Source organism: Artemia franciscana, chromosome 14, assembly GCF_032884065.1.
Source record: "Artemia franciscana chromosome 14, ASM3288406v1, whole genome shotgun sequence".
NCBI lineage: Eukaryota > Metazoa > Arthropoda > Branchiopoda > Anostraca > Artemiidae > Artemia > Artemia franciscana.
Window position 1 is genome coordinate 10084513 of NC_088876.1, and position 24940 is coordinate 10109452.

At 34.0% G+C, this 24940-nt stretch overlaps 1 protein-coding gene across 4 annotated transcripts in view; it reads left to right on the top strand.

The window, feature by feature from the left end:
* Positions 1 to 24940, top strand: part of LOC136035292 (hemicentin-2-like) — a 215730-nt gene that overhangs the window by 34581 nt on the left and 156209 nt on the right. Inside the window, exon 1 of one of the 4 annotated variants that reach the window (XM_065716980.1) lies at positions 7719 to 7803. The exons of 2 other annotated variants lie outside the window; for them this stretch is intronic. The gene's annotated coding sequence lies outside the window, so the exon portion shown is untranslated. Of the gene's footprint in view, positions 1 to 7718; positions 7804 to 9211; positions 9344 to 24940 lie in introns of those variants that run through there. One more of the 4 variants, XM_065716979.1, reaches the window with a different exon arrangement.

Here is a 24940-nt window from a genome sequence, read left to right on the forward strand (position 1 = left end):
AATTAGTGATTAATTATAGACCAGTACTTGAATGAGGCCTTAACCCTACTCATCCATACAATCACATAGGTCAAACAGCATAGCCACACACAATCAACCATAAAGAATAATCCATGGACAGGCAGTCATGTCGTCAATAAGTATAAGTCGTCATTTACTAAACAATAGAAAAAATAATATAGACAAATAATTCAGAGGCAACACCCAACACAAGGGCTCATCAGGAGAATACACTGGCCTATATAGGGTTTCGCCACTCTAAATTCTCTACCCAGCACAGTGTTGTGGCTACCACAGAATATCCATGGCATCCCCGCGTCAGGTATCACCCCCAAAATACATGCCTATGAAAAAAAACAGCAAATGTAAAACAACCAAGTAAAACCAAAACAAGCTTATCCTGTTAATATATCCCTCCCTTTAGCAACAATGGGTAAACTAAATATTATAAATTTTACCAAATCACAAATATTAACACATTGCAAAAAACCTGAATGAACTAAACAATTATAGAATTCATCATTACCATATATATACACATATATATATATATATATATATATATATAGTTTTATATCTATATAAATATAGGTTTAATATAGTATAATTTGTATAGTTTTAGTAAGCATGGTAGTTCGGATACAAAACCATTGTCTGGTTTAGTAATAATACATTTAGTTATCACTTAAAACAAAATATTGAGTTTGTGATTCAGTTAATACTACAAAGCCAGTGAAGCATCATTAGTTGACCAAAGAGAGATCAAGGACAAGTGCTCTTCAATGTTTAATCTGCTTCAACCAAATACATATTAAAATATTTTTATAAACATATTGCTTTGCCTCCAGTACCTGAACAATATTTTGCAGTGTTACTGGTGAAGATCTTGACCCCGTAGAAACCATTTAAATATAAGCGTTCAAGACAATTTTACTTTAAAACTCTTTGTGAAATTATTCCTAATTGTACCCTCTGCTTGAAGGAGACAACTAATTTTATATTATCTTACATTGCAATAAGGATCATTGAAGTTGAGGTCATTGGAGTTGTTTATTTTAGATTTTATTCGGTCAAAATCAACTGTAGAAAAACAGCAAAAAAAAAAAAAATGAAGGGGAGTCTACAGCATAACCGGGACTATGTATTTTTTTCCTTCTATACGAGAAGAGCTGACCACTATTAGCTTGATATTAAAAATAAACAGCCTCGTGTTGATGGAAAGATAAACAAAACTCTATTGTCCCGTTTTAAGTTCAATGAGATTGAAAGCTTGATAACAGCTCAGCTTTCCAATTGAAAAAAAATCTATAAGTACGCTCTCCATTTCTCCAAAGAAATGGGACTGGATATTTGTCCTAGATTATTGTGGCTAACGATTTAGATTAGTATGGGGAACTAGACTCGCGTAAATTTTGGAATTTAACTAAATAAGAAATAAAATGGGAGTTTGATGTATTTTTGGGCCTTTGGTTTCGCTACCCCTTTTTGTGTGTAATTTTTCGTGTTGTTTCTAAGGTCATAACAACGAATTAGGTGGTTATTTTTGCAGCAAGTTGTTGTGCTATTAACTGGGTTAGTCTCTTCTAACCTAAACGCAGTCTAAATCTACTTATTATTAAGATTTAGCATTGCAGTAAAAATTAATTCAAACTCCTTGAATTGGACAGGTAGAAACTCATATAAACAGATATATTCTAAAAGATTAGGCAAAAATCAGGAATTAAGTATTTAATAAAAGTGACCTGATTATGCACTTATATAAATTGGGTGTTAGTAAACGTCAAGTTATAAAAAGTAACGTGGTCCAAAATCAAATCAAAATCATGTGTCTTGAACAGCTTATGTCCTAGTTTATTGTGGTTAATGATTTTGATTGATACGGGGAACTAGACACGCGTAAATTTTGGAATTTAACTAAATAAGAAATGAAATGGGAATTTGAAATTTTTTTAGATGTTTAGTTTCACTGTCCCCTTTTATGTGTGTCTTTTTAGTCAAAACATGTGTGTCTTTTTAGTCCAAGGTCACAAAAACGTATTGTTTTGCCTTGTTTTGCTATAAACTGGGTTAGTCTTTTCTAAGTGTAATCCGAATATGCTTATTCTTAAGAAATAGCATTGAGGTACCAAGGGCACTAAAAATTAATTCTAATTCCTTGAATTGGAAACGTAGAAACTCATTTAAACAGATATATTATAAAAGATTAGGCAAATATTGGGAATTCAAAATTTATCGTTTAAGTGGCAGGTTCAAATAATAGGAGTGAAAATTTCCCATGGACCTGGGATCATCCGAAAATTAAAGTGTTTATTTCCTTTCCCTATCCTCCGTCTTTTATAATTCTCTCCCATTTACCCTTATATATGTTACTGTTCGTCTGTTTGGATGTCCACATTTCCCTCGGTAATTGCTCCTATTCACCATCTTCATGAGAAAGCGGCAAGAATTCTCCAGTCGGCTGCACATACTCCTCTTGACCTCCTTAAGATTAAAGATACTTATGTTTATCTTTATCTTCGTTGGCATATCAATATTTCCAGGGATATATCCCATGTTGTTTTTCGGGACTGCTCAAACTAGTAGGGGAAGTAAATTTGTATATGGTTCTTAACCAGGAGGATGTGATGATTCCAGCTAGTCCCTCGGTTCGTTAAGAATTCGGCCTGGCTGTGACTGTGGGGCGTGCTTGGAACTGGGTTCCCGCTGAGATCCGACAGCCACGAACACTTGGCTCCTTTAAGAGATTAAATAAAAAAAAACAAGTTTTTTAACTGAAAGTAAGGAGCGACATTAAAACTTAAAACGAGCAGAAATTACTTCGTATATGAAAGGGGCTGCTCCCTTCTCAACGCTCCACTCTTTACGCTAAAGTTTGACACTTTCTCTCAACTCTACTTTTTAAAACAGTAAAAAACTTTAGCGTAAACAGCGGGGCGTTGAGGAGGGAGCAGCCCCTTTCATATACGAAGTAATTTCTGTTCGTTTTAAGTTTTAATGTCGCTCCTTACTTTCAGTTAAAAAACTTGTTTTTTTCTATTTAATTTCTGAATGTTTTTGAATTAATGCATGTTTTCTTTTTGGCTCTCCGTAGATGAATAATTAAAACGAAATTTGCATATTTATTTTTTTTGGCTAAATGGCTTTCTCATAGTTTTTATCGAATTATTTGGAGAAAAAAGGAGCGGGGGAGGAGGCCACTCGATTTTTTTGTTACTTAAAAAGGCAACTAGAACTTTTAATTTTTTTACGAACCTTTTTATTGGTAAAAGATATACGTAACTTACGAATTAGCTTACGCAACGAACTTCTGTATTCATATGTTTTTATTGCGTATATGAGGGGGCTTATCCCCTCGTCAGTACCTTGCTCTTTACAATAAAGCTAAAATTTTGTCCTAATTCCTCAAGAATGACCGCTGAATCACAAAGGCCGTAGAATAAACAGTTGAAATTACTAAAAATACTTTAACGTAAAGAGTGAGGTATTAGGAGGAGGTGAACCCCTCATATGTGTAATACTATCTGCTCGTTTTAAGTTTTAATGCTGCTCCATACTTTCCCCAATCCAAAACTTCTTCATGCTTATTTTTTCCATTGTTTTTTTTGTAATACTAAAAAATCCTGCACTCCCTTCATGGAAATTTTCTTCCCCCATGACAATTCCTCCATGGAAAAGTTCCCCCAAAATATCTCTCTCTTCTCAACAACCGCCCCCCAACCAAAAAATCCCTCTTAACGTCTGTACACTTCTCAATAACCATTACTATATATAAGGTCTGGTCAAAGTTTGTAAATTCTAGCCCCTCCCACGGGGACTGTGGGGGAGTAAGTCGTCCCCAAAGACATAGTTATAAGGTTTATAGACTATGCTGCATAAAATAACTATCTCAGAATTTTTATCCGGTGACTTTGTGAAAAGAATTGGCGTGGGAGGGGGCTAAGGTGCCCTCCAATTTTTTTGCCACTTAAAAAGGGTATTAGAACTTTTCCTTTCCGTTAGAATGAGCCCTCTTGCAATATTCTAGGACTAATGGGTCGATACAATCACCCCTGGGAAAAAAAGAAAACAAATAAAGACGCATCCGTGATCTACCTTCTGGCAAAAAATTTAAAATTCCACATTTTTGTAGATAGGAGCTTGAAACTTCTATAGTAGGGTTCTCTGATACGCTGAATGTGATGGTGTGATTTTCGTTAAGATTATATGACTTTTTTTAGGGGGGAGGGTTCCCCATTTTCTAAAATAAGGCAAATTTTCCCAGGCTCGTAGCTTTTGATGGATAAAACTAAACTTGATGACGCTTATATATTTAAAATCAACATTAAAATGCGATTCTTTTGATGTAGCTATTGGTATCAAAATTCTGTTTTTTAGAGTTTTGGTTGCTATTGAGCCGGGTCGCTCCATACTGCAGTTCGTTACCACGAACTGTTCGACAGATGAAATGTTTCATTTATTATAGGTTTCTTATTAAATATTTCTTATGTTTTTTTTTTGGGGGGGGGGGTTGTTGTTTATGTTGGTGCTTTATCCTCGATGACGCAGCAAATTTTAATTTGTATTTTATTGTCGGGTGATGTGAGGGTCGCTGTTTCGTGGGGACTGCCGGTGAGTTGATTTCTTTTCCTCATAGATCTATATTTAGATGTTGGTTAGTATGTTTATGACACATTTTATCGTTCTTTATTTATTGTATGCTGTTTCCCAAATAATGGGTTATTGAGCCCTTTGAAATATTGTTTTTGTTATTGTTATTTTATGAAAATAAATAGAACCTTAACTTGAGAACTTGAATAAAAGCGACTTCATTATGCACTTATATAAATTTTGGTCTTAGTAAACGTCAAGTTATAAAGCAGTAACATAAACAAAAATCAGAAAATCAAGTCAAAATCATGCACACTGAACAGCTTAACAGGGTTTAGCTTTCCTTTGACAGTGCAGTCGTTTTCTGGGAACAACAGATTACAAAAGTTTGAAATCTTACGGGAAAAGAAGGTTGTCAAATCTAATTAGATAGGTTGGCTTATTTATTTTCACTGTTGAATGTTGCAACACTGACGAAAATTCGATACTGCTCAATAAACTCAATAGTTTTGATGCAATTAAAAGGGTGGGAGATCAGTAAAACAGTTAGAATGAGGTGATTCAAATTTCCACTCACATTGTTCTTTTTATAGCATTAAATAAAAAAAACAAGTTTTTTAAATGAAAGTAAGGAGCAACATTAAAACTTAAAACGAACAGAAATTACTCCGTATATGAAAGGGGCTTTTCCTCCTCAACGCCCCGCTCTTTACGCTAAAGTTTGACTCTTTCTCTTAACTCTATTTTTAAAACGGTAAGAAACTTTAGCGTAAAGAGCGGGGCGTTGAGGAGGAAAAGCCCCTTTCATATACGGAGTAATTTCTGTTCGTTTTAAGTTTTAATGTTGCTCCTTACTTTCATTTGAAAAACTTGTTTTTTTTTATTTAATTTCCGGATATTTTTGAATTAATGCATGTTTTGATCTTGGCTCTCCACACACAAATAATTAAAACGAAATTTGCATATTAATTAATTGCAATTAATCGGGAGATTTTGAGAAAAAAGGAGCGACGGAGGAGGCCTAGTTGCCCTCCAATTTTTTGATTACTTAAAAAAGCACCTACAACTTTTAATTTTTTACAAACGTTTTCATTGGTAAAAAATATACGTAACTTACGAATTAATTTACGTAACGAACTTCTATATTCGTATGTTTTTATTGCGTGTATGAAGGGGTTCAACCCTCGTCGATACCTCGTTCTTTACCCTAAAGCTTAAATTTTGTCCCAATTCCTTAAGAATGACCTCTGAATAACAAAGGCCGTAGAATAAATAGTCGAAATTACAAAAAATACTTTAGCATAAAGAGTAAGGTATAACGAGGAGGTAAGCCCCTCATATGCATAATAATTTTTTTTCGTTTTAAGTTTTAATGCTGCTCCTTACTTTTAGTAGAAAAAACTATTCATACTTATTTTTTCATTGTTTTTTTTTTTAAATAATGCTGGAAAATCCTGCGCCCCCTTCATTGAAATTCTCTTCTCCCATGACAAGTTTCTCCATGGAAATATCCTCCCACAAACCCCCCTCAAATCCCCCTAAACAAAAAAATACCCCTAAAAACGTCTGTACACTTCTCAGTAACCATTACTATATGTAAATACAGGTCAAAGTTTGTAACTTGCAGCCCCTCCCACGGGGACTGCAGGGGAGTAAGTCGTCCCTAAAGACATAGTTATTAGGTTCTTCGACTATGCTGAATAAATGGCTATCTCAGAATTTTGACCCAGTGACGTTTGGGAAAAATGAGCGTGGGAGGGGGCCTAGGTGCCCTTCAATTTTTTGGTCACTTAAAAAGGGCACTAGAACTTTTAATTTCCGTTAGAATGAGCCCTCTCGCGACATTCTAGGACCACTCAGTCGACACGATCACCCCTGGGAAAAAAACAAACAAAAAAACAAATAAACACGCATCCGTGATCTGTCTTCTGGCAAAAAATGCGAAATTCCACATTTTTGTAGATACCAGCTTGAAACTTCTACAATAAGGTTCTCTGATACGCTGAATTTAATGGTGTGATTTTCGTTTTTTATTGTATTACTTTTAGAGGGTGTTGCCACCTATTTTCTAAAATGAGGCAAATTTTCTCAGGCTCGTAACTTTTGATGGGTATAACCGACCTTGATGAAACTTATATATTTAAAATTGATACTACAATTAATTACAACAATTAATTAACAAAATTAATACTACAGCTAATGCATTAATACTACAGTTTGTTACCACGAACTGTTTGATAGACATGCAATAGAAATCGTCCTTGGAGAAGCTATGAAATAAATTCCGAATTTAAAAGGTCAAAAAGTGCTTAAATCTGAATTTCCGGTAGAAGCGATTATTATATTTGTAAAGAGCATAAAAAATCGCATCGAGTGGTATATTCACTTTATACGAAAGCCAGTAATACTGTTTGCTATAATTTTACTTATATTATAATAATTCATTTGCAATTTTAAAGCCCGTCAAATGTTACTACCCTGAAGAAACGCAAGTATTTCTTCTCAGGTCTCCCTAAGAATCCTACGTTACATATTTATCTTTTTTCAGATTGGGACTGAAAGATTTTAGCAAAAGTTTTTAACGGGTATATATACTCTTCGATATTAAATTTTTGTTTTTCAAAAATGTTGATGTTTTTTGGATTTATCGGATTACATAATGAAAGAACACGATCAAAAATGGGGTTTTTAAAGACCAACCAAAAACAGTGAAGAAACACAGAGAGTGAGTATTTCGAGAGATCAACCGCCTCTCTTTTTCAGCCCGAACAAAATCATATAATCAAGGAAAATGCCGAAGAAAAAAACCAAAAAAACAAACACACAAAGTTATCAAAATCGAATAAAACCAATGAAAAACAAACGCCGAAAAACAAACGCAGAACAAATGAGTCGTATTTCGGTTTTCTCAAAAGAGAAGCCAGAATTTTAGTAATCCCTAAAATGAACCTTTAACCACTTCCCCAATCACATAATCATGCACATCTTCAACCTTTTAGGTCTCAAAAGGTATCCGCAAGAAATGCAATTGTTAAAATCAGAAATCAGATGAACTAGTTTTCCAATTTATGTAATTGCTGGTTCGTTTGTTTGAATGAGTGAATTTTTTCTTTTATTTCTCAGTTGTTCGTTAGTATCTGCCGATGGCAGTTAAGAATTGTTTGGATTTTGTGCAAATTGCGGATATTGGAGAATGAATCACTTTATTGTTGTTAGGTATTTAATTTTAATTTTTTATAATTTTAGGTCTTTTATTTAATTTTATTTACCTTTAGTTTTTCGGCGTTTTTTTCATTGGTTTTTATTTGATTTTGATAACTTTGTGCGTTTGTTTTCTTGGTTTTTTCTTCGGCATTTTCCTTGATTATATGATTTTTTTTTCTGGCTGAAAAAGAGATGACCGTTCCTAAATAAAATTAAATAAAAAAACTAGTTTGGGGCGTTGGGGAGGAAAAGCCCCTTTCATATACGGAATAATTTCTATTCGTTTTAAGTTTTAATGTTGCTCCTTACTTTCATTTAAAAAAAACTAGTTTTTTATTTAATTTCTGAACGTTTTTGAATTAATACATGTTTGATTTTGGCTCTCCGCACATAAACTATTAAAATTAAATTTATATATTAATTTTTTTTTGGCTAAATGGCTTTCTCTAAGTTTTGATCCGACGATTTTGAGAAATAAGGATTGGGGAAGGAGGCCTAGTTGACCTCAAATTTTTCGGTTACTTAAAAAGGCAACTAGAACTTTTAATTTTTAACGAACGTTTTTATTAGTAAAAAATATACGTAACTTAAGAATTAACTTGCGTAACAAACTTCTATATTCTTATATTTTTATTATGTAAATGAGGGGGTTTTTCCCCTTTAACCAAGCTAACCTAATTTCGCATGACAAAGGTATTGTCCAGCACTTCAAAGGAGCTGTTGAAATTTATAAATACCGTCATTTACGTCTAGTAGAATTGAACACATCTTCAGTTTATTTAAGAACAAATGAGTTGTATTTCGGTTTTCTCAAAAGAGAAGCCAGAATTTTAGTAATCCCTAAAATGAACCTTTAACCACTTCCCCAATCACATAATCATGCACGTCTTCAACCTTTTAGGTCTCAAAAGGTATCCGCAAGAAATGCAATGGTCAAACAGTTCGTGGTAACGAACTGTAGTAAGGAGCGACCCGGCTCAATAGTAACCAAAACTCTAAAAAATTGTATTTTGATATCAATAGCTACATCAAAAGAATCGCATTTTAATGCTGATTTTAAATATATAAGTTTCATCAAGTTTAGTCTTACCCATCAAAAGTTACGAGCCTGAGAAAATTTGCCTTATTTAAGAAAATAGGGGGAAACACCCCCTAAAAGTCGTAGAATCTTAACGATTCTACGCTCTTTACGCTAAAGTTTGACTCTTTGCCACAATTCTACTTTTTAAAACAATTAAAAGCTTTAGCGTAAAGAGCGAGGGATTGCAGAGGGGACAACCCATTTCATATACGGAGTAATTTCTGTTCGTTTTAAGTTTTAATGTCACTCCTTACTTTCAGCTAAAAAAAATAGTTTTTTTATTTAATTAAAATCAGAAATCAGGTGAACTAGTTGTCCAATTTATGTAATTGCTGGTTCGTTTGTTTGAATGAATGAATTTTTTCTTTTATTTCTCAGTTGTTCGTTAGTATCTGCCGATGGCAGTTAAGAATCGTTTGGATTTTGTGCAAATTGCGGATATTGGAGAATGAATCACTTTATTGTTGTTAGGTATTTAATTTTGACGGGCTTTAAAATTGCAAATGAATTATTATAATATAAGTAAAATTATAGCAAACAGTATTACTGGCTTTCGTATAAAGTGAATATACCACTCGATGCCTTTTTTATGCTCTTTACAAATATAATAATCGCTTCTACCGGAAAATTCAGATTTAAGCACTTTTTGACCTCTTAAAAATTACCTAAATATGGGTTATAAAAAAGGCTTATAACATTTTATTTAACACATTATTTATTTAACACATATATATTTATTTAAAATTTTATTTACAACATTAATTTTATTTTTATTTAATTTCTGGACGTTTTTGAATTAATGCATGTTTTGATCTTGGCTCTCCGCACATAAATAATTAAAACGAAATTTTACATATTAATTAATTGCAATTAATCGGAAGATTCTGAGAAAAAAGGAGCGAGGGAGGAGGCCTGGTTGCCCTCCAATTTTTTGATTACTTAAAAAAGCAACTAGAACTTTTAATTTTTTACAAACGTTTTCATTGGTAAAAAATATACGTAACTTACGAATTTATTTACGTAACGAACTTCTATATTCATATGTTTTTATTGCGTGTATGAGGGGGTTCAACCCTCGTCGATACCTCGCTCTTTACCCTAAAGCTTAAATTTTGTCCCAATTCCTTAAGAATGACCTCTGAATCACAAAGGCCGTAGAATAAATAGTTGAAATTACTAAAAATACTTTAGCGTAAAGAGTGAGGTATAACGAGGAGGTCACCCGCTCACATGTGTAATAATTTTTTTTCGTTTTAAGTTTTAATGCTGCTCAAAAACTTTTATAGTTATTTTTTCATTCTTCTTTTTCAAATAATGCTAGAAAACCCTGCGCCCCTTCATTGAAATTCTCTTCCCCATGACAAGTTTCTCCATGGAAATATCCTCCCAAGTAACCCCCCCTCAAATATCCCCCTAAACAAAAAATCCCCCCGAAAACGTCTGTACACTTCCCAGTAACCATTACTATATGTAAACACAGGTCAAAGTTTGTAACTTGCATCCCCTCCCACGGGGACTGCGGGGGAGTAATTCGTCCCTGAAGACATAGTTATTAGGTTTTTTGACTATGGTGAATAAAATGGGTATCTCAGAGTTTTGATCCGGTGACTTTTGGGAAAAATGAGCGTGGGAGGGGGCCTAGGTGCCCTCCAATTTTTTCGGTCACTTGAAAAGGTCTCTAGTGCCCTGAAAAGGGCACTAGAACTTTTAATTTCCGTTAAAATGATCCCTCTCGCGACGTTCTAGGACCATTCAGTCGATACGATCACCCCTGGGGAAAAAAACAACAAAAAAACTAAAAAAACAAACAAAAAAACAAATAAACACGCATCCGTAATCTGTCTTCTGGCAAAAAATGTGAAATTCCACATTTTTGTAGATAGGAGGTTGAAACTTCTACAATAAAGTTCTCTGATACACTGAATCTGATGGTGTGATGTTCGTTAAGATTGTATGACTTTTAGGGGGTGTTTCCCCCTATTTCCTGAAATGAGGCAAATTTTCTCAGGCTCGTAACTTTTGATGGGTATAACTGATCTTGATGAAACTTATATATTTAAAATCAGCATTAAAATGCGATTCATTTGATGTAACCATTGGTATCAAAATTCCATTTTTTAGAGTTTCGGTTACTATTGAGCCGGGTCGCTCCTTACTACAGTTCGTTACCACGAACTGTTTGATTTGAACTAGATTTTTAATGAGACTGAAAACGTGTCTCAAATCCAATTCATTGTTAAATGTGTGTGTAGACTCGCTGTTTCAGTTTTCTTTACGAGCAGGACATCCCCCTCCTACTATAATCTGATTAGTTATCCTGTATTCATGAGTGAAATTTCAAACCAGCGAAAATAAAGAAAAGTGACATTCCTATTAAAAGAATTGACACCTGATTGGTTCTCTTGTTTTGAATGTTCGACTGATAAAAAAAAGGAACAGATTTTTAGCCACAAGCTTTTTAGAAAGGTATTTTTTTCTTACCGTCAGGTAGTTACCCGTCAGGGTTTCTTACCGTCAGGTATTTTTTTTCTTACCGTCAGGTAGTGAAAAAAAAACTTCTGGCATTGACATTATGGAAAAATCTTAGTTGATTTTTCAGCTTCCTGGAGATAAAAAATGATAAATAGCCAAAGTTATATTTTAAAGTAAAAAATTTAGGTCGGTAAAAATAGCAAATTATTTTGATTCACAAATTTTTAAAACGATATTCGTCTGTTTCTTTGTGTTATAAATGGGGGAAAAGGCCAAAAATTTTCGTGTCTCTTCTAGAATTATAAACAGTTGAAAAAACATTTGCATCTGAACTTAACAATGGCAATCTAAAAAAAAATCCAAGTTTAGTTTTTGGTTTCTCTCAAGGTAGCATCTTGAATAAAAGTCTTTTTCCCGGAATCACTGGGTGGTTTGCTTAGACAACAGTATTAAGGGCATTTTATATTAAATAATTCTGACACATCTAGTTTAATCCCAGTACGTATTAACACTAATTTTCAATTAAACTGAGCCATCAAAAAGAAAATATTTTTACTGGATTCCTAATGAGGCAGGAGCGGTAAATAATTTTTGGTTTTCCTACAAAAAGACTTGAAATCCTCAATATGGGTCCAGATGTCCTAAAGGGTAACGAAAGGACCGGATATCAAAAATACTTCGAGGAGAGGGGCTGGTTGGTTTTGTTCACCTTTCACTGAAAAAAAAGGTCTAGAGCCCTCAATACCCGATCGAATGAGAATCCTCCAAGGTTTCTACGACCACAAGGGGTGGTTGGGGATGAGGAAGGGACAGTCTCCCTCCAATATGGAATAAATTCTGCTCATTTTGTGGTTTAATGTTCCTCTCTATTTTCATAATAACAGCATAGACCAGAAATGTTCCCGGATATCAAAAGGGATCATGCATCAATTTCTACCTCCATGTTTTATTTTTTGGCAAAGAATGAACATGAATAAAAACAAAAACAAGTAAAACAACAGGAAATTTACCTAAGAGAGCGAAATTTATTTAAACCTTAAGAATATTTGAGCGCTATATCCAAGAGCCGGCCTCAGCAAACTAGGTATACAGAAGAAATAAAAATAGCTATAAAATGGGATCTATAAAACTAAAATTATAAAATTAAAACAATCCCAACTTTTTAATGATGGAGATTCAATTTGGTATTCATCTCTATTTAAAAATCATGGTTGTCTGTCGTTTGTTATTGTTTTTTCCCCATGGATGGTTGTATCAAACTGAGGATCCTAGAATGTTGAGAGAGGGCTCATTCGAGCAAAAATTTAAAGTTTCTGGAAACTTTCTGGGGGAATTTGAGCAAGTATGGAGATTTCCAGAAATATTTTTCATGGGAGGAGGGGTACGAAGGTGAAGATTTGTGTGAAAGAATTTTTCGTGGAGGAGATTTTCCAGGGACGGGAATGTTGATTTCCCAGCATGATTCGAAAAACGGTTCGGAATTATATAAAAAGACAAGTATTTTCAACCGAAATTAAGGAGTAATATTAAAACTGAAACGAACAGAAATTTATCCGTATATTAGGGGGCTGCATCCCTCAATACCCCTTATTCACGTTAAAGCTTTTTAGTATTTATAAAAAAGTTTCAAGAATTGGAGCAACACAATGAACTTTAGCGAAAAGAGCGGGATATTGGGGAGGGGCAGTCCCCTAATATGCAGAATAATTTCTGTTTGTTTCAAGTTGGAACGAAGGAGGCAAAATTGCCAGGAATCAGAGATTCTTAGAAAGCTGATCTACAATTTGTTGATCCTGGTAGTTTCAAGAAGCTATAATACATGACAGTAGTACTTTTTGCCACTAAATATGAATTCCACCCATAAGAAATAATGGTTGCTGTAAATCATTACTTTTAAGATTGATGCAACCCTTCAAATAAATTTGGGCGATCAATTAAAAATATTCTGAAAAGTGACACCTGGATCAAGTTTTCAAAGACCACTGACGGGGGATGAAGATCCGTTTTTGTTTGTCGAAATATTTTAAGTGCATTTAATATAATTAATATTAAAATAGTTTTACTACAATAATATACTCATCTACACAGAAAGGATAAGGACTAGAGAGACATCACCTAAGAACAAAATATTTTTGAAGAACTTCTCATAAAACAACAGAATTATGGAATACAATTCCATTTGACTTTCCATACCCCCCTCCCAGGGAAATATTTTAAGAAATGCACAAGTGTGGAGCGCTTAAGGGACACAGGCCCCCCTCATATGTTGAGTTTCAAGTTTTAATGCCGCTTATTACTTTCATTTCGAATTTTTCTATTTTAATTTTTTCCAAACCAGTTTTTTAAGTAGAGAATCGAATAAAGAATAAACTTATCTTAAGAAAAGCATTCAGCATTGATACATCCAAGTATGAAAGTCTGAATCAATACACAAGGTTTGGCTTTTCTCCAATTTCGATCAAAACAATTTTCATCAAAGTTTGCTTTCATAGGTCTACTTTACTGATGTCTGTAAAATATTCAAGAAAGCTTTGTCAGCAGCTACAGAACTTTCCCCTATTCCTCGCACGGATTAACAAGAACCTAGGAAGAAAATGAGCTTGATTTCTTAAGCGATGGAGCAGATCTAGGAGAAAAGCAAGCAAACGAGTTCGAATATGCACTCAATTATCTTAGGTCTCCACTCATTGCTTACATGGGATGAGAAGAGATGCTTTTCAATTGAAATTAGCAGCAGATTAAATCTTTGCAAGAAAAAAACATAAAGTCTGAACAACTACCATTTAATAAATAGAAAAAATATCCATAAATAAAACATTTAAAATGACCAAAACAAAGGACCTAAGGTATCTGAGGGGCTTTTATACATGTTTAAGTTTCATTGCATACTTTCAAACCAAGATCATACATTTTGTACATTAAAAATTAGTATGAATCAGCGATGAAGAGAGGAGACGGTTGCTCTCCAAAATATTTGTTTAGTTTCATCCTGTATTTTCATTGGCATTAAAAAAAACTGACCTTCATTTCTTTACTTTATTTTTTGGCAATTTCATATTTTATTGATGGAACCCGTGGGTTTTTTTTATACATATTTAGGTTTCATTGCGTAGTTTTCACCATCATCGTACATATTGCGCATTAAGAACCCACGGTGAAAAGGGAGGTGGTTGCCCTCCGAAAAATATTTACTTTTTTCGTTCTGTATTTTCATTGGCCTTTAAAAAAGGATCCTTATTTCTTTAATTTATTTTTGATAATTTCGCATTTTATTCGTGATAGTAGTATGGGGATTATGGATCCGGTTGCCACGCCCTCGTAGCTACAGCTAGCGTATGACCAAGCAACATATTTTTCTTTTCCAACGAAAATTGACCCATTTGTCTTTTTTTAGCCTCTAATCAGTTTCCATTAAAATTATGAATTATTTGTCTGTTGTAGGAGTCGAACGATAAATCCGAATTTTCCTATGGTAAAAGAACGACACATTAGTCAACTAAACCAACAAGTAAATGATACTATTATGTTCTTAGAAATACATTCTAAGCATATGGCAGTGCTTTGACATGGCTTCTAAACCGTGTTGTTGATGATACAGCATAAAGGATTCGAAAAGCCCGGCCATCTGAACAGATAACGCTTTTTCTGTAACGGGTGGTTATAGAAAAAAAGAGTTGCTATGCTTTGAGATATTTGTTTCTCGGGTATATCTTAGCGTCATTTCGACAATACTTATACCAGAACGATTTGACATGGTTGCTAAGCGTTTTGTCGATGATATAGCATAATAGAACAGAGGAGACCGGCCAGCTAGACGCATAATGAGTTTTTTATAACAGGTGGTAATAAAAAAAAGATGCTATGCCTTGAGATTTTTGCTCCTGGGTATTTCTTGGCGTCATTCCTACAACACACATAGCACAATGCTTTAAGGTGGTTGCTAAGCAGACATATTCTTTTTCTGTAAAGTAATGGTCCCGAGCACACTTATTTTCCGTTACCCGGATTGCGCTGGAATTTATTGATCTCTTACCGGGTAGTGAACACATTTACAATTCATTTAGTTACTGAATTGTTGGTGTCTGTTTGACAAATATCATCTTTCATTTAAGAAGCTCCCCTCCCTACTAGTTATTCTTGAACTTTTGAATTCAAACCATGGATTATTTTTGAACTTGAACTTTGACAAGATTACTAGTAGTATGTAAGGGAGTCTGAATACGACGACTCTCCCATATTACCAACTTTTTTTGGTTGTAAACATTCAAGAAAATGATGCGCGGGTTACCATAATGAACATGACAGGGCCAAATGTCTCGCTCTAAGGCTACAATGCCCACCCACACTTTTTTACCCTTCTCCCAACTTTCTTATCCCCCTTCAACTTTTTACCCCCCTTCCCCCAACCCTTTTCCCCAAACTTTTTTTGAACATGAGAATTTTTTAAATTTTCTTTTCGAATCTTCAAATGACATTGCATGTACTTAGAAAAACAAATTTTGGTTGATATTTTTTGGAACGTGAAATGGTAGAAAAATTGTGTGTATTATTATCAAAATCTTATCATTTATCAAGCATTTCAAGAGTACGTTGATCCTCTGGAGTGCATTGAAAAATTTTCGGGTAGTGAAATTGTTTGCACAATACGTAAACATTTGACAGAAAGTACTATTTAATCTTTCAGCTGCCCCTGTGGTACTCTTTGGCTGGTCATCGACTGTAAAATAAGCAGTATTGGAGATATTATTGGAAATATATGCGTGTGTTGTCACGATATTTTTTATGTGAAAAAGATATGACTCTAACTTGAAAAAATAGTGTTAGGAGGAATATTAAAAAAGAACTTGTTCTGAAATGATATTATAAGGCCTTTAGAAAGTATTGCTTGGTGCTTGGGTATACATAAAGTCGAAAATCAATTTGAGGGTAGAAAATCAATTTGCATTCCAAGTTGAAAGAAAATTGGGTTAGGAGCAGAAATTTTTAAAGATCAAAGACAAGTCTATAAGATTTTTGGTAAGTCAGACACACATCAATGGGACAGTTTTATTTTTAACGATATCCCATGACCATGGAAAACAATGACCATTTTTTTGTTCAAAGTAAAATGTCATCACAAGAAATATTACTTTTGAATTTCACAACAAAAAATAAAACGATTTTACATTATCTTGATAAAGAAAAAAAAATCAAAGACACGTGAATGGTTTTTCGTAAGTCAGAAATGTATCAGCTATACAGTTTTTTTCTTAGTAACACTCAAATACCTTGGAAAAGAAAGGAATGACTATTGTTTTGTCTTACGTAAATTGTCATTGCAAAAAGTGTTACTCTTAGATTTCACTAAGAAAAATAAAACGATTTCACTGAAGTCGAAAATTTATGTGGTGATGAGAAAGATGTGTTCCCAACTTGAAAATAGGGGTAAGAAACAGATTTTTTTGACGATAAAAGACATGCGAACATAATTTTTCATAATTCAGAGACGCATAAATGAGACCGTTTTTTCCTTAACGACAATATATTACCATGGAAAAGAACGACTGTTGTTTAGTCTTACATAAACTGGTATTACAAAAAATATTACTTTGTGATTTCAATAAGAAAAATGCAACGATTTCACAACATCTTGATTAAGCAAAAAATTCTTTAAGACACGTGAAGTGATTTTTGTAAGTCAAAGACGTATGAACGGTTCAGGCTTTTCTTCTTACCGCCATTCCATTACCTTTGAAAAAGAAAGAATGACCTTTGTTGTTTTATGTTAAATTTAATTAAAAAAATATTACCTTTTAGATTTTGCAAAGAAAAATAAGACAGTTTCACATAAGTTGAAAATAAAAATAAAAAATATCAAAAACACGGGAAAGGTATTTATCTAAGTCAGAGACACATCAATGAGACATTTCTTTTTAACAACATTACATTACCTTGGAAAAGAAAAGAACGACTATTGTTTTGTCTTAGGTAAAATGTCATTACAGAAAATATTACTTTTGGATTTCACTAAGAAAAACAAAATGATTTCACATTGCCTTGATAAAGAAAAAAAATATATCAAGAGCACGGGAACAGGATTTTCATAAGTCAGAGACAAATTAATGAAACAGGTTTTTTCCTTAACGACATTACATTACTTCGGAAAAGAAAAATAACGACTATTATTTTGTCTTACGTAAAATGTTATTACCAAAAAAATTACTTTTGGATTTCGCTAAGAAAATGAAAAGATTTCATGTTATATTAATAAAGAAAAAAAATGAACAATACTTGAAAATTTCCGACCAGTCTTGGTAGCATCATAAAAATTTTGTTCAGACACATCCCCTACTGCTGCCATCCATTTATTTACAGTTATAGATGGCGATACGTTTCTGACTACTCCAAGTGCTGCCATATATTCTACAATAATTATAGATACCACCAAAACTGATTTTAAGCTAGGTTGCTTTGGTTTCACTGCTGTAAAGTTAGGTTCTCTTGGGTTCAGTTAGTGTGGCCTGCCACAGGTTGGTTCTTAAAATTCCTCCTATGCTCATTTTACTAGTTGGATTACATATCTTTTGACTTTAGGATGATCACAACACCATGCAATACTTTTCAAAAGGCTTTATAATATCATTTCAGAACAAACTCTGTTTTTAATATTCGTCTCAAAACTCCTTTTAACCATGAAGTAGACATAATTTTCACTCTCGAAATTGCTTTTTGACTTTATGCAAATCCAAACACCAAGCAATAGTTCAACTTTTGCTCTGAATTTTCCCAAAACAGAGAAGAACAGTTCGTGTCTCTGACCTATGAAAATCCCGTTAACGTTTCTTTAATTTTTTTCTTTATAAAGACAATGTGAAATAATTTTTTTTATCGAACTCCAAAATAATTATTTTTGGCCATAGTATTTTACAAGAGACGAAACAATAGTCATTCTTTTCTTTTCCAAGATAATGAAATGTTGTTTATAAAACTTTCCTATTGATGCCTCTCTGACTTATGAAAATCCCGATCGCGTGTCTTTGATAGTTTTTCCTTTATCAAGACAATTCGAAATTGTTTTATTCTTCTTATCGAAATCCAAAAGTAATATCTTTTGTGATGATATTTTACACAAGACCAATTAAGAGTCCTTAATTTGTTATCCAAGGTAAAGGAATGTCGTTAAAATACTGTCCTATTGAAGCGTCTCTGACTTATAAAGAGCCCGCTCACATGTCTTTCATTTTTATTTTTAACTTAAGTGGATTAGTTTTATTTTTTATTAGCGAAATTCGAAAGTGGTCTTTTTTGGTATGGCATTTTACATAAGACAAAACGATAGCCATTTATATCTTTTCCGAGGCATCTGGAAGTGGTTATAACAATAAAACGGTCCCATTGATGCGCCTTTGATTCATAAAAATCCCTTTCACACGTCTTTGATATTTTTATTTCTTTATCAATATAATGTGAAATCGTTTTATATTTTTTAGTGAAATCCAAAAGTAATATTTTCTGTAATGACATTTTATGTAAGACAAAACAATAGTCATTCTTCTCCATGGTAATGGAATGTCTTTAAAAATAACTGCCTCATTTATGCGTGTCTGACTTATGAAAAATCCTGTTCACGTGTCTTTGTTCTTCGAAAAGAATTCTTTTCCTAAGATCATTTTTTTCAAGTTGGAGTGCACCTCTTTTTACCCCCATTGATTTTTGGCTTATTTAAAATCGTTTTATTTTTCTTAACGAAAAGCAAAAGTAATATTTTTTACATAAATCAAAACAACAGTCATTCTTTTGTTTTCCAATGTATTAGTATGGTGTGAAGAAAAAAATGTCCCATCAGTGCATCTCAAAGCTATGAAAATACTATTCACGTTTCTAAGATATTTCTTATATCAAGATAATGTGAAATCGTTGTTTTTCTCTTAGTGAAATCCAAAAGTAATATTTTTGTAATGACAATTTACGTAAGACAAAACAATTGTGAACATTTTTCATAGAAATGGAATGTCATTAATAAAAAACTATCCCATTGATGCATCTCTGACTTACGAAAAATTCCATTCACATGTCTTTGATCTGCCACAAAAAGCTGTTACTATCCAACTTTTTTATTTTGAAGTAAACATCTTATTTGCACCAAATTGATTTTTGACAATGCATATCCAAATACCATGCAACACTTTTCAAAAGGCTTAATAATATCATTTCATAACAAGTTCTTTTCTTAATATTCCCACAGCCCTGTGTTTTGAAGTTGGAGTACACCTTTTTTCACACCTCGAAATGTCTTGACAACACACAGATACATTTCCAAAAAGATCTCCAATACTACTTATTTTACTGTCGATGACCAGCCACAGAGTAACAAGGGGGCAGCTGCATAAGAAAACATGTTTACTCAAAGATTAAATGATACTACCTGTCAAATGTGCACGTATTTTGCAAGCGATTTCACTACCCGGTAATTTCGTAAGAAACTCCTGAGGAGGCTCATCGTATGCATTATGCTTTATCATCGACAACACGCTCAGCAACCATGTCAAATCACTCTGGCATGCCTTTTATCGAAATGACGCCAAGAAATTCCCTGGAAACATAGATCTGAAGGAATAGCAACTATTTTTTTTTCTGTGACCACCGGCTATAGAAAACTCCCTATTTGTCCAAGTAGCCGGACTCAACGGGTCCATTATGCTATTTCACCGACAACACGCTTAGAAACTATGTCGATTAGGTTGGGTATGCTTAGAAGTATGTTTCTAAGAACATACTTTTATCATCGACATGTTGGTTTAGTTCACTAATGCGTAGTTTTTTACAAGGGGAAATATTGGGTCCCACGTTAGATTCCTATACCAGACAAATAATTCATAATTCGGTAGAAACTGCTTAAGGGCAAAAAAACAAATGGGTCGATTGTCGTTTGAAAAGAAAAACATGTCGCTATCTATAATTATTGTCTAAAATAACGTCATCTATGCCTTTAGTTGAGTAGATGGTAGCACTGGGAGGGTGGTCACAGGTTGGCTTCATGGATCTGGGTATGCTCATAAGTTGGCTGCAGTTAACCGGACGTGGTGGCTGGATCCATAACCTCCATACTACTGACGATAACAGAGGGACTTCCTATACCATGGATTCCTATACCAGATCCCTTACCAGATTCCTATACCAGATTCCCATACCAGACAAATAATTCATAATCTCAGTAGAAACTGCTAAGGGGCTAAAAAAACAAATGGGTCGATTGTCGTTTGAAAAGAAAAACATGTCGCCATCTATAATTATTGTTAAAAATATCGTCATCTATGACTTTAGTTGAGTAGATGGTAACACTGGGAGCGTGGTCACAGGTTGGCTTCATGTACCTGGTTATGCTCATAAGTTGGCTGCATGTAACCGGGTGTGACGGCCAGATCCATAGCCCCCACACTACTGACGGTAACTGAGGGGCTTTTATACCTCTCTAAGTTTCAATGCATAATTTTCATCAAGATCGTACATTTTGCGCATTAAATATCAGCATGAATTACTAAATCCCTACATAATTTTTAAGGGGAGGGGTCTGAAATATAAAAATAATTATAGGCTCATTATCACGTGGCACATAGACAGCTGGAGGGGGGCTGTGTCCCCGGGAAACAGGAAGCTATTGAACCTCTTATATAAATGTTAAATGTTACACATTACCAATTCAACATCGGTGGAAAAAGCTCCTGTCAGTACTTGTCAACCTCTCCCCTTCTTTTCCCTCCACTTCAACTCCAGAAATTTCCATGTGTTGCTCACCCCCTCTCCTCAAAACCACCTCTCCGTCTTTGCGCCGGTAGATATGTGAGTATGATCTTTTACATAGCATAGAAAAATATTTTAGACAATATAGGTGTGCTATCAGTCGATGCTCGTACCAAAATTACAAGCGTAGTAAAAAAAAATCCGAAAAAGCAATAGGGATTGTAGAATAATTCTTACCACCCTCTTCCCTAGAGCCCCCTCTATATTTATCAGAAGGTGCAAGATATATTGAAGTTAGGGCACGGAAGCACACCTCCCATGCCTGCACAAAGATCTCCGAGCCTTCCTTCATAATGTCTTATGCGGAATTATACACCACTGTACATAATTTATCAAGCCTCCAAAAAATATATATTTAAGTTAGGGCACGGAAGCACGCCCCCCACGCCTGCACAAAGATCTCCGAGCCTTCCTTCATTAAGACTTATGCGGAATCATACACCACTGTACATAATTTATCAAGCCTCAGATTAATAAACTTATTTCAACTTCAAAACAAATGTCCATATCTATTGTTTCTTTGGTATGGACCAAATGTATCATAGGAAAAATTGAGCCATTACGCGGAATTACTGTCTTTGAGACTGAAGAGCGTAATTTACAGTTTTTTATCCCTTAAAAATGATTAACAATCTCGCAATAGTCAATCAATAATAACATGGCCCCCAGTTTGACAAAATAGTAGTTAGGTGCTATAAAATGGCAGAAAATGCTTCTTTGCTGTGGTACAATCTTTTTGGCTGCTTAAAAAGGACCCCAGGACTTATAGTTTCCATTCAGAATAGTCGTATCATAATCTTCCAAGAGAATTGGATCAATGCAATCAGACCCAGGGAAAGGGAGAAAACAAACAAAAACGCTTGTGTGATTTTCCTTCTCGAAAAAAAGAGTAAATTTCCACATTTTGTAGATGGGAGCTCTAAACCTCTAAAATAGGGGCTCCCTGACATACTGAATTTGATGGTGCAATTTCCATGATGATCCGTTGCCCTCCATTTTTCAAAAATATGCCAAAATGCTCCCAGGCTTGTAGCTTTGGATGGGTAACTTTAAACTTGATTAAATTTAAAGATTTGAAATTCCCTTAAAATGCTGATTCTATTGACAAATAAATTGTTTACGTTAATAAATACAGATAACGTTTTTTTAAGGTTTTGGTCATTACCCCAGGCCAGTCTTACACACTACTATTGGAAGATGTGGTCTCTTCCAACTATTTCATGAAAGGATTAAGACAAGGATACATTTTCTCCTTACAACCTCTATTTAGGCTTCCTAAGGAATAAAAATGTTATAACCCTTTTTAAACCAATGAAATTTAAACCTCTAAAATAGGATTCCCTGACATACTGAATTTGATGGCAAAATTTCTATGAAGATCATTTGCCCTCTTTATTTTCAAAATAAGCCATAACTTCCTCAGACTCGTAGCTTTAGATGGGTAACTTTAAACTTGATGAAACTTATAGAATTGAAATTACCTTAAAATTCTGAGTCTATTGACATAAATTGTTACGCCAATAAATATAGGTAAAGCAGATAACAAGGTTTTGGTCATTAGCCAAGGCCAGTCTTGCACACTTCTATTGGAAGATGTAGTCTTTTCTAACTATCTCATGAAAGGATTAAGACAAGGATACATTTTCTCCTTACAGTATCTATTTAGGCTTCCTGAGGAATAAAAATGTTACAACTATTTTTAAACCAATGAAATTTAAACCTCTAAAATGGGGCTCCCTGACATATTGAATTTGATGGCCCAATTTCCATGAAGATCAATTGCCCTCCTTATTTTCAAGAACAAGCCAATGCTTCATCAGGCTCGTAGCTTTGGATGGTTAACTTTAAGCTTGGTAAAACCTATAGAATTGAAGTTACCTTAAAATGCTGATTCTATTGACATATAAATTGTTAGGTCATAAAATATAAATAAAATAGACAACGTTTTTTTAAGTTTTGGCCATTAGCCAGACCGGTCTTACATATTATTATTGAAATATATGGTCTCTTTCAACTATCTCATGAAAAGATTAAGACAAGGGGATATTTTCTCCTCAAAACTTCTGTTTAAGCTTCCTAAGGTATAAAATGTTATGACACCCTTTTAAGCCAATGAAGATGGGACTTAACTGCTCTTGTTGGAAATTCAGTTATCAAACGTCAATGAAAATTATACCTGAAGAAAATATGTGAAATTTCAGGAAATTCTACTTAACAAAATAATTCATAAGCGTTACGGCTACGTTGTGTGAAGACTTTTTCTCAGTGCTTTCCATTAAAATCTTGGCATTTTATCAATGAGTCAATTTTGATTCTAGTATTTGGTGCGTAAACACCATTTGACTTCAAGACCACCTGATAAAATCTATCCAATATATTAGGGCACCAATTAAAATTCGCTTTCCATCCTTCTTAGAAACAGGAATCTGAAACATCTCTTTAGAAATGGTCTCGTAAGTGTCAAAACTCGAATGGAGCTTGAAGTTTTGTCAGTGTATATTTTACAAAACTTACGATAGAACTTCTAAGACTTGTGACAGTTTAGAGGCAAAGCCTAGGAGCATTTCAAAGAAAAGGAAAAAACAGAATCATGTTTAAAAACTTGTAATTTCTAGTATGAACTAGAATACGTTAGAATATAGAACACAACGAGAGAGCTTGACAATTCGGACACAATGAAACAGGAACCTATTTCTTTTTTTACACAATAAAATCAATCTAGTCAAGGGGGGCCAATTTCATATCGTCTGCACATCATTTAGAAAAGCCAGTTCTATTCATTTTAATTTTCTTTCTTTTTTTCTTTAATATAAAATCTATACTTTTGTGTTTATAAGACAATCTTCAGAAATAGGTAGAAATATACCAAGAACTGTACATTTCTTAAGAAGCTAATTTGACCGTAATTCTTGCACATTTTTATACCAAAACATGTCATCAAAATTTAAACCGAAATCTTAGACACTTATTACATAAGGTAATAAAGGTGATTAGAACTACAAGTCAACCAAATCCACAAAAGTCAACATCAACTTCTAAACTCTCTGAAAATTCAACATAGACAACCCACCATTGACAGCCCAAAACATGCAGCCCAACACAAACAACTAAGAAAAGACAGCTGGACACATGCAAGTCAACAGAACTTGAAAATCCTGCTCTCACACAAAATAGTTGGAACAGGAAAAACTGCAGATCAACACCTGATTGAAGTTAACCCTTTCTTGCTCTCACTAATATTACTTTGTCGTCTAATGGTTCTGTATGGCATCTAAAATGTGGGTAGCAGCTTAATATTTTTTTTCTTTTCCGACAAATTTATAGATTTGATCGTGAAGGAAATTGTCTGGGAAACTTCATATTTAGTTCTTCCCGGAATTGAACCCAGATTGGGGGATTTAGAGCTCAACGAATATTTGAATTGTAATGGCATTTGACACTTGGCTTAAGGAGAGGTGATGGAAGTGTAAGAAGTACTGGAAGATTTGTCCTGAGTTTTTTTTGCCACCAAAATTATTAACTCAGATTGTACTAGAGTGCCACATTTAGCATTAATAACATCACTGATAGGCGTATGTACATGGTTTTGTTTCTAGAAGAGGGGAGGCACTAAAACAAAGAAGAGTAAAACATTGAAGAAATTTACTGATGCGTATAGGGAATAGTAGGTAAAATCATAGAAACTTGGAATTTTGGGTAGAGGACGCGCCCAAAGCTCTTTTTCAATGCAATTTTACATGCACTGACTTCAATTACCACCCTGTAAGCAGTCATATTCTTCTATTAAGCTCTGACACAGATAATTTTACACATCTC